Source organism: Chrysemys picta, chromosome 9 (genome assembly GCF_011386835.1).
Source record: "Chrysemys picta bellii isolate R12L10 chromosome 9, ASM1138683v2, whole genome shotgun sequence".
In the NCBI taxonomy this organism is placed as follows: domain Eukaryota; kingdom Metazoa; phylum Chordata; order Testudines; family Emydidae; genus Chrysemys; species Chrysemys picta.
This window is the reverse complement of record NC_088799.1, coordinates 81,697,971-81,710,860: the sequence shown is the minus strand read 5'-3', so window position 1 is coordinate 81,710,860 and position 12,890 is coordinate 81,697,971. Positions and strand designations below refer to the sequence as shown.

Sequence of the window (12,890 nt, the reverse complement as noted above, 5' to 3'; positions counted from 1 at the left end):
GGCAGGGGCAGGGCTGCGCTCTGCAGGCTCCTGCCAGCCGGGCGGGGGGCCCCGTGGGCTGGCTCCGCCGCGCCGGGAGCTCAGCTGCGCGCTGCCCCAGGGCCCAGGGAGGGAAGGTGAGTGGCGCCGGCGGCGCCTGCTTGCCGCGGTCTCCCTCATATAGGGTGACCAGATGTCCCGACCAATGTAAGGTCGGGACGTGGGACAAGTCCCCTAAAATCGGGACTGTCCCAATAATATCGGGACGTCTGGTCACACCTACTTGCAGGCAAAGTCAATCATTAGTGTCTGATGTACCAAGATAATCTGAGATGCTGTGTGAATTTGAACATTAATATTTTTATGATGATGGTCCCACTCAAGATGTAATTCCATCGTGCTAGTTGCTGTATAAACATATACAAATATATTCTTTGGGAAGATTTATGACAGGTTCCCCATTCAATTAAATAGGTATTTTGGTCACTTATAAATAGTGAGGGTACACTTATAAATAGGATAATAAATGATTAATAGATGCTCTTACCATGTTATAGACAGGAATAATATGTGTCATAGCTGGCTATAAACACATCAGTAAAAGGCATTGCAGGTGGTTAGAAATCATAGCTATGGACAATCTATTGACCTGTTGGGTGCTATAACAAACGATGAACCATTTGTTAAAACATCTTTTAATAATTTATTATGCCTTTATAAGCTATTTATAAATATACCCTTTGTGACGTTGCACTCCATATGTTTATGGAAATATGCTTATGAGTGTGAATATAATGTAACTGAAATATGCTTTATGCAAAAGGTCTCTTGTAAGGTATCATTACAAAGCTTATAATCTACTGAGTGTGTTCATCCTATTTGTATGTATGTATCATTCTTGTATCTGAAGCTAGAAATATGAAGTATTACTCTGAAGTCCTATTGTAATTATGCAAAGTGTGGGCCATTACTGGTGGTTTAGAATCTTGATAGCTCCCATTGACTAGGACAATTGGTTGTAAATGGCTCTGTTTACTTGCAAGCCTTTCTGCATTTGTGTGAGTCAGGCCAGGAAGAATGGAGGCTTGGAGTCTCACAGGACATGTAACCATGTCACCTGGTACTGGAATCCATCTTAAACCTGTTGCCTTTCCATTTAGAAGGAGGGGTGGGGACCCAGAGAGACAAAAGATTCCCGCCTTGTGCTAAAGCTATAAAAGCGGGTGGAACAGAACAAGGGAGGCTGCCAGTCATGAGAAATCCCCTAGTTCAGTGGTTCTCAAACTAGGGCCGTCGCTTGTTCAGGGAAAGCTGCTGGCGGGCCGGGCCGGTTTGTTTACCTGCCATGTCCGCAGGTTCGGCCGATCGAGACTCCCACTGGCCGCAGTTCGCCGCTCCAGACCAATGGGGGCTGCAGGAAGCGGCACAGCCAAGGGATGTGCTGGCCGCCCTTCCTGCAGCCCCCATTGGCCTGGAGCGGCGAACCGCGGCCAGTGGGAGCCGCTATCGGCCAAACCTGCGGTTGCGGCAGGTAAACAAACCAGCCCGGCCTGCCAGCAGCTTTCCCTGAACAAGCGGCGGCCCTAGTTTGAGAACCACTGCCCTAGTTACTTCCTGAGCTGGAACTAACGAGGACTGTACAAGGGGAAAGGATTGGGCCTAGACTAAGAAGGAGTCTAGTCTGTGAAAGAAGCTTGTTAGAACATCTCTGAGGGTGAGATTTACCTGTATTCAGTTTCTTAACGTATTAGCTTTAGATTTGCGTGTTTTGTTTTATTTTGCTTGGTGACTTTGTGCTGTCTGTTATTACTTGAAACCACTAAATCCTACTTTTTATACTTAATAAAATCACTCTCTTTTATTAATTAACCCAGCGTAAGTCATTAATACCTGCAGGAGCAAACAGCTGTGCATATCTCTCTGTCAGTGTTATAGAGGGCGGACAATTCATGAGTTTACCCTGTATAAGCTTTATACAGAGTAAAATGGATTTATTTGGGGTTTGGATCCCATTGGGAACTGGGTGTCGGGATGCTGGAGATAGGTAACCTGCTGAGTGGTTTTCAGTTAAAGCCTGCAGCTTTGGGGGCATGGTTCAGACCTGGGTCTGTGTTGCAGCAGGCTAGCGTGTCTGGCTCAACAAGGCAGGGTTCTGGAGTCCCAAGCCATCAGGGAAAATGGGCTCAGAGGTAATTTCAGCACATCAGGTGACAGTCCCAAGGGGGTCTCTGTGACCAAACCCATCACACCCTTAATATAAAGTGTGACCAGCACCATCCTGTCCTACTACTTGGGACAATTGTAGGGGTAAGGTCAGTACCCTCAGTTCTTGTCTAGTGGGAGAGGGCTCAATAATCTGCACCCTCCTGGCTTGCCTGGATGGAAAGAGAGCAGAGAACAGTAGCCATCTATCATCCAACCCTTGCATTCCTTAGGCAATCTCTCACTGATTACATTAGGGGTGTTTGGGGTCTATAGGGAATTCAGGATAATGTCCTGCTGTACACAAAACCAGAAGCTGGAGTACAGTTGGCTCTTTTCAGTTGGGGTTAGAGGGTTAACCAAAGTGTAATGTGCCATAATTCAGACCCTGCCACAAACTGTCTGCCTGGCATCATTATTAAGTGGTCTTCACTAAAGCGGAGCTCAGACTGGTCACTGAAAATATGGTGAACTACAAACAATGGATCAGTCCAACTCAGCGCAGGATGGTGAGAGCCAATGGGACATTTTTCTTCTCTGAAAATCAACCATTTGGTGAGAGCAGCTGAGGCCCATTCCTTCCATTTTGATCATCTGGAGGAATGTGCTTATTCAGAAGCACCACACTTGGACCATTGCGTTTGGTTTAACTTAATGATACGTGGAGTTCAGTTTAAAATTTGATCCTTCAATGCACCGGGACCCAGAGGGAGGAGCTCTGTATATTGCGTGGTATGGCGTAGGTGAGCTTGTGCGAGGTTCCAGACTGATGGTCCTGAAGACTGAAATCCTCTGTGTACCTACAGAAAATATCATAGACAGCTGAACTGCAGTATTCTCTCACACTCAGAGGTGAAAGTGGGCCAGAACAGCATACTGGTAAGAAGTGGCTGCCGATACCAGCCTGTATGCAGCTGAGGTTAAAGCGCTGCCACGGCGCTTTAATGTCACTGTCCCTTTTGCCACCACCCACCCCAGCCCCGTCGGCAGCCCTGCCAGTAGAGACCCTAACACAGCAGTGGCTGGAGCCCTGAGCCCTTTAAATTGTCACCAGAGCCCCGGCCGGTGCAGGCTGGGCAGTGCAGAAGGGCTGGCTGGGATGACATCAAAGATGAGCCTGGGAGCCTAAAGTCATAACTTTGCTAGACACAAAAAAATGATAGACTGAAGAGAGACACTGGATTTATGGCTTATTACAACAGTCTGTAGCCCACTAACAATCCCTCCCAGCTGCTTCCCCCTCCCTTTCCTCTCTGTGACTGGAGGGGTATTAACAAGCCACTGCACCTTGAATGATCCCTTGAAATACGTGTTAACTACTTATACTAAACAATCTGTTCCATCTTGTAGTTAGCTGTGACTCTAAATTTCCTAGACCCGAAGAACAGTTCTGTGTAAGCTCAGAAGCTTGTCTCGCTCACCAACAAAAGTTGGTTCAATAAAAGATATTACCTCACCTACTTTGTCTCTCTAATATGCTGGGACTGACACCATTGCATGCAACATCTGCATTTCAGTTATTTCCAACTCAATGGGAACCAAAATGCTGTTATCTGGGGGAAGCTTGCTGCGCCACTCGCTGGGTGGGATTGCGTCGGTCTCTTAACAGGATTTGATTCGCACTAGGCCTCAGATGAGGAGGTGAGCCTGTTGTTGCTTTGGAGGATTTCTGCCCACTGATCCCAATTATCAAACAGGCTAGCTCTTTTCCACACCTTTTTGGAGCAGAGGGTGTTGTCTGGGATTCTCTGCTCAGTATCCCCCTGGTTCCCTTTTATTGAACCTTTGTTCTCACTCTCCATTTTCATGTTCATCGCTGTGTCTTTGTGGCTCTGCCCCATTCCTGAAGGGGGTGCCATTGCTGCTGCTGTGATGGAGCTCCTTCACAAAGCTCTTTTAAAAAAATAATAATCGGTCTGCACCTTGCCCCAAAGTGACTCCAGAAACCCGGACACTGACTGGAATTGCAAAAACATGAGCATGCAACACCTTCCTGTAAGCTTTCAACACTTCAGAAATTATCACATGGCAATACATTGCCCAGTCATGATTTTCAGCTGCCCTCTGGAAAACCCTGCAGTCCGATTGTGTTTTGCAATATCACTAATGTGTTAGTTTGTCCCTTACGTGACCACCATGCAAATAATTCACCATTAAATAGATTCATAGATTTTTAAGGCCAGAAGGGATAATATAGTCTGATCTCCTGTATATCATAGTGTGACATACCAGGGTACAATCCAGACTAAGGAGTAGCTGCATCACCCCTGCCCTGTAACCTGGGGTACTCTTTACAATGCCCTGCTGCTGTAGCCTCTAGCCTGGACGTCTCACAAACAGCCTCCAGCATGTAAATCACTCCCAACTACGTCTGTGTGTGCTGCAGCCAGCCAGCCATACCTTGGCTCTTACCAGTCTTGGTTATGCTGCAGGGTGACCCCAACACTCCCCCCACCCCCCCCAGTCCTGGATCTTCCCCCAGAAATGTAAGTCCTGTATTGGCCAGTACTCTCCTGGACAGTACAAATATATTAAGTGTGTTATTCCTTTAAGGGAATAATACGTCAGCTTATTATTTTAAAATAGTTATCCAGATATTTCAATTTAAACACACAGGATTAGATAAAACAACTACAAAGAGATAGATTTTAAGCAAGTCCAAGTAATAAAAGTCAGAAATGCTTACAAGAAAAATAAAGATAAAACTCTTTCTCGTGCCTAACTTAAACTATACTAGATTCAAAGAGAAGTTCTCTCACCACATGCTTTCAGCAGTCTTACTGACCAAATTATCGGTCAGGACCCCTCCCCCAGAGTCCATCAGCTGCTTCTTTTGTCTTTTCAGGTGCAGAGAATAGGATGGGCAGAGGGAGGGAGGGAGAGAGAGAGAGAGTCCTGTCTGCCCTTTGAGAAGTATTTCCAGCTGGGAGCAAGGCAACAGGCAGTCTGTGTGGAAGGAAACCCCATGCTGTTTCTTTGCTAAAATGTAGATTTTTGCCCAGACCCCTTTCTTGCCAAAGAATGGCCACTTAGCAGGTAATGGTCCATCAGCCCTGTTTACACTTGGCTAAGGCATCAGCTTGCCCTTTGTCTCTGAGGAACTGGTTTGACCACTCCCCAGGTTTATCTGGAAACATATGTTTAGTCACGATCTCAGCTCGTTTATAACTGCACAGATAATGCTGCTATGTGCATTTTGTCGTGCTATTACTGATCATCAAATTATGAGGTATTTAAATGATACCTCACAAGGCATACCTCGTACAAACCTTTTATAATAGAGTATAAGGTATGAACACAGGGGCATATTCTGTCACATCTCCCCCTTTACAAAGCTGCAGAAGGGTTAGCCACTGGCTGACCTGGAGGCAGCAGGTCAGGACACTCTTTCCTGGGTAGGGCATTTGCCACCATGTTTTTTTTCCTCCTTTATATACACAATTTCCATATTAAACACCTCAAAGCCCCTAAAACAGTGTCTGATGCCTCTGTACACAGTTCAAACACCTTTTCAAAATCTGGACTAGCTAGAACAGGCTTTTTAGACAAGATTTTTTTTTTACCGTATCAAAACCCTCTTGCCATGCCTTTGTCCAGATGGCTTTTTTTTTAAACACATAGATCTGTGCTTGCAGATACAATGTCACTGAACTGACACACAAACCTTCTGTAATAATTTACCAGATCTATGAAAGATTGGACCTGTTGTTTTGGTTGGGGTATAGGCCAATTTACAATGGCTTCAACTTACCAGGGATCAGGGGATATTTGACCTTCCCGTACCCAGTGTCCCAAATAAGGAACTCTGGCTGATCCAGTTTTACATTTGGAGGCTTTTATAGTTAGGCCTGCTTCTTTGAGCTTTGATGACACAATTTTAAAGTATTTTTTGTGATCAGTCCAAGTGTTGCTAAATACTCCGATGTTGTTGACATATGCCTTTGGAAAGTTCTGCAAACCATTTAACACTTGGTGGACCAGCCTTTGAAAGGTAGCTCCTGCATTAATTAACCCAAATGGTAACATTGTGAATTCAGATATTTCGCTTGGCTTAAAATGCCCAGCATATCATTAATTCTAGTCATGGGATACACATCTGGTACAGTGACAGCATTTAGTTTTCTATGCTCACCACAAAACCTTACCATGTTGTCTTTCTTAGGTACCAAGACCACAGGTGACACCCAAGAGCTGTCAGACTCTTTAAATTACTCCCAGTTCTAACATGCTTTATATTTCTATATGAATTTGTTCCTGCACCTTGCCAATGGCCCTATAGGGTCTGCTGGCAGGTGGCTGTGCTTCTTCTGTAATGATTTTGAGTCAGCAAGTGTGTCTTCCCTGGCTTGTTAGAAAACACCTCTTTGTGTTCTTACAGCACTGACAACAGCTCTGCCTTTTCAACTGGAGTTAAGGCACTGCAGATATCAATGCTTTCCAGAGTTGAGTCAGTCTGGTGTTCAGCCATCAGATCAAAGAGGCAGAGTGCCTCCATTTCCCTTTCTGCGCAGCAGATGTTTACCCTGTCATTCCTCCTGTGATACACTCTAAGTCTGTTTACATGTACTGGGTGTGGGACAGCATTACATGAGACTTTTTAATGATATGTTATGTATCTTCATCTACCTCTATCACCTCAAGAAGTCCTTCCCAAGAATTTTGCATTTTTTTCCACAGAGCTTAATAGCATTACCAAGTCTCTTATTTCAAAAGTGCATTTGCAAATATGTTGATCATACTACACATTTTCTTTGGACTGACAGTCTTTGGGGTTAGTTTGTCTCTTCTTTCTTTTCTGAACCTTTGTACATATTCAGTTACTGGCTCTCCCTCCGCCTCAGTGTTAGTCAGAGCTATTGCTTCAGGATATCTAGTGGCAAAATCCACAAGGGTATATTCTGTCACACACAGGACATTAATTTTCACCCAAATACTTTAGTTGCATTTCAGTCCTCAGAAAATGAAGTTGCATGCCACAGACTGAGAACAGGAGAGACCAAGGTGCCACCAATGCCCACGGCCACTGCAATGGCAGGGAATTGATTAGACGAGACATTCCCAGATGACACCGGCAGGCAAACCATGCCTCATGCTGCAGAGGAAGACTAATAAACCCTAGAGTCCCTGCAAATCTGATCTGGGAGAAAAATCCCCTGACCCCAGATCTGGAGGTCAGTATGATCCTGAGTGTGTGAGGAAGACTCACAAGCCAAGGTCTTCTCCTCTAATCCACCCTATATGGTGTTCTGTCTCCTGCTGTGGCCAATCTCTGATAGTTCAGAGGAAGGTGGAAATGAACCAATCCCAAGACATGTAGCCAACTGAGCATTGGGGAAAAAAATTCCTTCCTGACACCTACTAGTGACTGGTTGAAGCCCTAAAGCATTAGATTTGATGATAAACATTATCTTAATGAATAACTGCAAGTGTTATGAGTATGCTGAGGTCAATACAAGTGGTCCCATTCTCCACTTGGCCCCTGAAGGCAGAGGATGAACAGGAGGATTCAGATTCACAGGTTCCAAGCCCAGAAAGGACAGCCACAACCATCCAGTCTGCCAGGCCACCCCCTCCTTCCCAACCACACAGAGGCCATCGAATTTCTCCCAGAAACTGGATTAAGGCATATGTTTTTAAAAGATACCAATGCTTGGAGTCTTTGACATGAGAGAAGGTAAGTCCACCACCTCTCCTGGTAAGTGTTGGGATTCCCTCCGAGACCTTTTTCCACTGGACTTCTCAAGAACTCCAGACTTTGTTACTCTGGTATCTTTATTTGACATACAGCAAGACTATGCTAAGTTGGTCGGACTCAAATGCAAAGGGTGGATGCAGGGTACATCACAGCTCCAAAGTTACACAGAAACCCTCTCCCTTTGTATATGTTTACACATTGCATCACACCTTTTGGATTGGTGACTTTGCAGGAACCAATCCCTTTGCAGTATGTGCTGTCCACCCATTGTCCACGCTCATTCCTAACTTATCTTGTCCATTGTTATCTTGTTTGTAGTAAATGGTTCCTCTTATCTTAGCTGACTCAGACTTTCAGTCTTTTAGCCTACTGCCCTATTTACTTATCTGTGTTGCACGAATGTTCTGTTTTCAGCCTAATGATCTCTTTCCCTCCCTAATTCTATCTTCCAAGAAGTGCTCCCCCCATCTGTTACTCATTCATGACAGGCCATGCCTCAGCTACACTAAACTGTTCCAATGTTTAATTATCCTCAAAACTAGGAAATTATGTCTTATTTTAAGGCTGAATTTATCTAACTTCATCTTCCAGACATTGGAACTTGTTATGCCTTGGAAACATGATCCCTGCTCCCCAATCAAATGTCCCTTCCACATGTAAGTGCCTACACACAGCGCTCAAGTCACCTCTCAACCTTCTCTTCGGCAACCTGAAGAGATTAAGCTCCTTCAGCCTCATATCAAAGGCTTTTTTTCTAGCCCAGAGATCATTTTTTGGTCCTCCTTTGAACTCTCTCCAGTATTTCCTCAGCCTTTCGGAAGTGTGGACACCAGAACTGGAGACAGTATTTTAGTAGCAATCTTACTAATGTTGTCTACAGATGCAAGATCGCATCTCTACTTCTACTTGATATTCCCCTTTTTAAATATCCAAGGATCTCATATTTATCCTTTTCGATACAGCATTGCACTGAGAGTTAACAGTGAGGTGATTATCTATAATGACCACATAGTCCTTTTCTGAGTCACTTTTTCCCAAGATAGTCTCATTGTGTAGGTATAACCTGCATCCTTGGAACCCAGCTGTATTACCTAGCATGTAGCTGTATTAAAACACATTTTGTTGGATTGTGATCAGTTAATCAGGTGATTCAGATCCCTCTGAATCCATCCTCCTTGTTATTCACTACCTCACCAACCTTTGTGTCCTCTGCAAATGTTACCAGAAAAGATTTTTACATCATAATCTAAATCATGGAAACAAATATTAAATAGCATTTGACCAAGAACCAATCCCCAGGGGATAGTAACATTCCACTCATTGATAGCTCCCAATTAACAACTACACTTTAAGATCTGTCAGCGACTCAGATTTTCATCCATCCAGTGTGTGACCTCTCAATTCCATGTATAGTAATGTACGTTTTTCAATCAAGAAGTCTTGTGATACTATGTCAAATGCCTGGGAAAAATCCAAGTATACTATCTCACACAGTTGCCTTTATCAACCAGACCTGTAATCCTATCCTGTTTGACAAGACCTACCTTGCATGAAACTATGCTGACTAGTATTAATTATATATTTATATTGTTGACCTTCCTTATTGCTTTAAAATCAGATAGCTAATGTTTGGCATCTGCTGGAAGTTGCAAAAATGAAGTGGGTCCTATCAGTCTCCACAAAACGATCCTCTCTCCTATCAGGTGCAAAATGTCTTGTCAGTGCACTAGCTCCCATCATACACTGGTCCCAGCACACCAGCTAAATCTGTTGCAACAGGTTTTTGATGCTCTGCTGTGTTCCATCAGTAAGAGCAGAAGAGCAGATCTAGCATCGCCTTTTCCCTGGGTGGTGCCTGATCACTTTCAAAATATCAGGTGTCAGGATATCCCTGTGTGAAAGATGACCCTCAGCACTTGGGTTATACCTAAACATCCAGCACATGCATGATAATACTCTGCAAGGGAATTTAGCCTTCTTTACTCTTAGATGTTTGGTACATTCCCTCAAGCTGAGCTATTTGCTCACGCACCTTCTTACACGCAGAATGATGAAAGGCATGACAAATGTGCTGATTTTACAGTCCTAGAATTTAATTACTTCATCTCATGTTCCTCCTTTGCTACCCAACCTCCCCACATCCGGAGCACACTGGTGCCAGCAAGCCTGCACATTTCCAAGACCTCATCACCAATAAAAACACTGTCAGCATTTTCTGTTTCCATTTTAAAACTTAGGTTTCGTAGCTCTAGATTTTTAAAACCGTTCTCAAGAAAAGAAATGAAACTTGGAGGGGGAAAAAGTGAAGGAACTGGATCTAAAACATGATGGTGAACAATGCTTAATCCTGCTGCTGCAGCCAGATACATTCATGCTTCAAAAGAGATCAGTAGCTGGAAGTGCAGATATTGAAATCAAACCTCTTCAGACTGGAAATGATACAAGAACAACCACATTTCCTGACATATGTGATTGGTTTGAAATTGTATTAGAACAGCTGGGTCTGCACTGTATTGCTGCTCCCAGCAAAATCCAGACATAGCAAAGGTATGTGAAAAATTACAAACCAAACTGAAACAAACAAACCCACATTTGTTCAAAACCAAGAAATTGGCCCCATTCAGCGACTCCTAAAAATCAGCCAAGGGCACTGCATATCCAACAAGAGATACAAATGTAAAAGATCTCGCAGGTAAAGGACAGTTACAGTAGCATTTCGTAGGTACTCACCTGTTAGAATGCAGATATTCAGGCCTGCTTGTAAAGGCCTATACTTTAAGAACGTAGGTGTATTTTTATCACTTAGCTACTTATAGAGGTATAAAACAAAGAATCAAAATCACCGTCCACCTATGTCTGGGTCTTCTCTCACTAGGATAGTCTGAAGCCTTGTCCTTAGGCTAAGGCCTTTGGCTAAGCAGCAGGGGCAGCGGTCACATCCTCAAATTCCAAACCAATTAATTGAAATAAGGTGGTATTGGGCTGTTAGGAAGACGATCCTGTCCTGATAATGCCCATCACCACCAGATAGAGAAACAGATCTTAAGATTGATTTCTTGCCAGACAGGATGCCCTTATCAATGGTTGTGGTTGTGAAACCCTCATTTCTGTATTGTTTTATCTTTATGGCCCCCACTTTTCTATTGTGAATCTGTCTGGTTCTCTAATTGTTTCTGTCTGCTGTATAATTAATTTTGCTAGGTGTAAGTTAATTAGGGTAGTGGGATATAATTGGTTAGAGAATTATGTTACAATATGTTAGGATTGGTTAGTTAAATTTCAGTAAAATGATTGGTTAAGGTATAGCTGTTACTATATATATATAAGGTATAGCTGAGAATATTACTATATAAACTGGGGTCAAACAGGAAGTGGAAGGGGAAATTGGAATCATGCTTGCTAAGTGGGGTGGGAATAGGGAATGGGGAACAGACACAGGCAAGGCTCTGCAGCGTCAGAGCTGGGTAGGGGGACACGGGGTAAACGCTCTGTGGCATCAGAGCTGGGAACGGAACACTGGGGAACAGACTCTATCAGCGTATAGCGATAAGCCCGACTGGTGTGAAGGGCTTCAGAATATGCTTGCTTGGAAACTAACCCCAATAAACATCGCATTGTTTGCACTGTGGACTTCTGGTCTTTTGCTGCTTGCTGTCTGCGTGAGAAGAACCAGGGAAGTGAGAGGGTTGAGGGAAAGCCCTCTAACACAGGAGTAGGCAAACTATGGCCCGGGGGCCACATTCGGCCCTTCAGATGTTTTAATCTGGCCGTCGAGCTCCCATCGGGGAGCGGGGTCTGGGTCTTGCCCTGCTCCAGCTGGGGAGAGGGCCCGGGGGCTTGCCCCGCTCCACACATGCCGTGGCTCTGCACAGCTCCCAGAAACAGAAGCATGTCCCCCCTCCATAGGGCAGGAGGTGGATCCAGGCTGGGGCAGGAGCTTGGAGCATGGGAGGGGGTTAGGGGTGCAGGCTTTGGGTGGCGGTTACCTCAAGAAGTTCCCCCTCCAGCTCCTATGTGTAGGGGCAGCCAGGGGGCTCCACATGCTGCCCCCACCTCAAGCCCCACCCCCGCAGCTCCAATTGGATAGGAACTTGGGCCAATGGGAGCTGCAGGGGCAGCACGCTGAGCTGCCTGGCCGTGCCTCCACGTAGGAGCTAGAGGGGGAACTTCTTGAGGTAACTGCCACCCGGAGCCTGCACTCCTAACCCCCTCCCATGCTCCAACCTCCAGCCCCTACCCTGATCCCCCTCCTACCCTCAGTCTCAGCCCAGAGCACCCTCCTGCATCCCCAGCCTCTCATCCCCAGCCTCACCCCTGAGCCCACACCCCCAGCCAGAGCCCTCACCCCCCGCCCATGTCCCAACCCCCAATTTTGTGAGCTTTCATGGCCTGCCATGCAATTTTCATACCCAGATGTGGACCTTGGGCCAAAAAGTTTGCCCACCTCTGCTCTAACATCTTGGTGCTGTGACTCGGATACATCACATCGGACAGGTGAGTGGCAGCCAGGTAAGTCTCCCTCCCCAACAGTCCCCGCAGCTGCTTGGAGGGGGTTATGGCAGGCTCTCATAATGGTAGTTGCGGGTCCTTGCAAACTGGGGTAATGGTCTTTTTGGATAAGTGGATATGGAAGAATCAGGGCCCATTCCAGGCATGGGGGTTAACCTGGGATGAGATTAAGAAGGAAATGGAAGCAGTGTTAGGGGACCCAGAGGGATGGGGGCTGGCTGAGGAGCCCACCCTCCTGGATAAATGGGTAGTGGAAGGAGGTCCGTGCCCATGGGGACAGGATGCCTTCCAGGGAAAGGAGGCACTTAAGGCAGCATTATGGGAAGCTGCCAGTAATCTTTCAAGTTTGGTGCTACTCCAGTGAAGGCTACTGTAAATTAGCGTTAGGGGTGGTTAAAGATGATTTGGCACAACCGGGTTTGGAGTCAAAAACGGAGTTAACAGACCACCTTAAGAGACAGGAGCTGGGACTTGGTCCTAGGGGAGTGGAGAAAAAAAAGTTTCA

General features: G+C 45.4%; 1 protein-coding gene across 5 annotated transcripts in view; it reads right to left on the bottom strand.

Annotated features, from left to right (window-relative positions):
- LOC101945590 (V-set and immunoglobulin domain-containing protein 4-like) overlaps window positions 1-10,814 on the bottom strand; it is a 39,713-nt gene extending 28,899 nt beyond the window's left edge. Inside the window, exon 1 of one of the 5 annotated variants that reach the window (XR_006175159.2) lies at window positions 10,607-10,788. The gene's annotated coding sequence lies outside the window, so the exon portion shown is untranslated. Of the gene's footprint in view, window positions 1-5,932; window positions 6,047-10,606 lie in introns of those variants that run through there. The other 4 variants (XM_024109495.3, XM_008172849.4, XM_065556575.1 and 1 more) reach the window with 4 other exon arrangements.
- Between the last annotated feature and the right edge of the window lie 2,076 nt (window positions 10,815-12,890).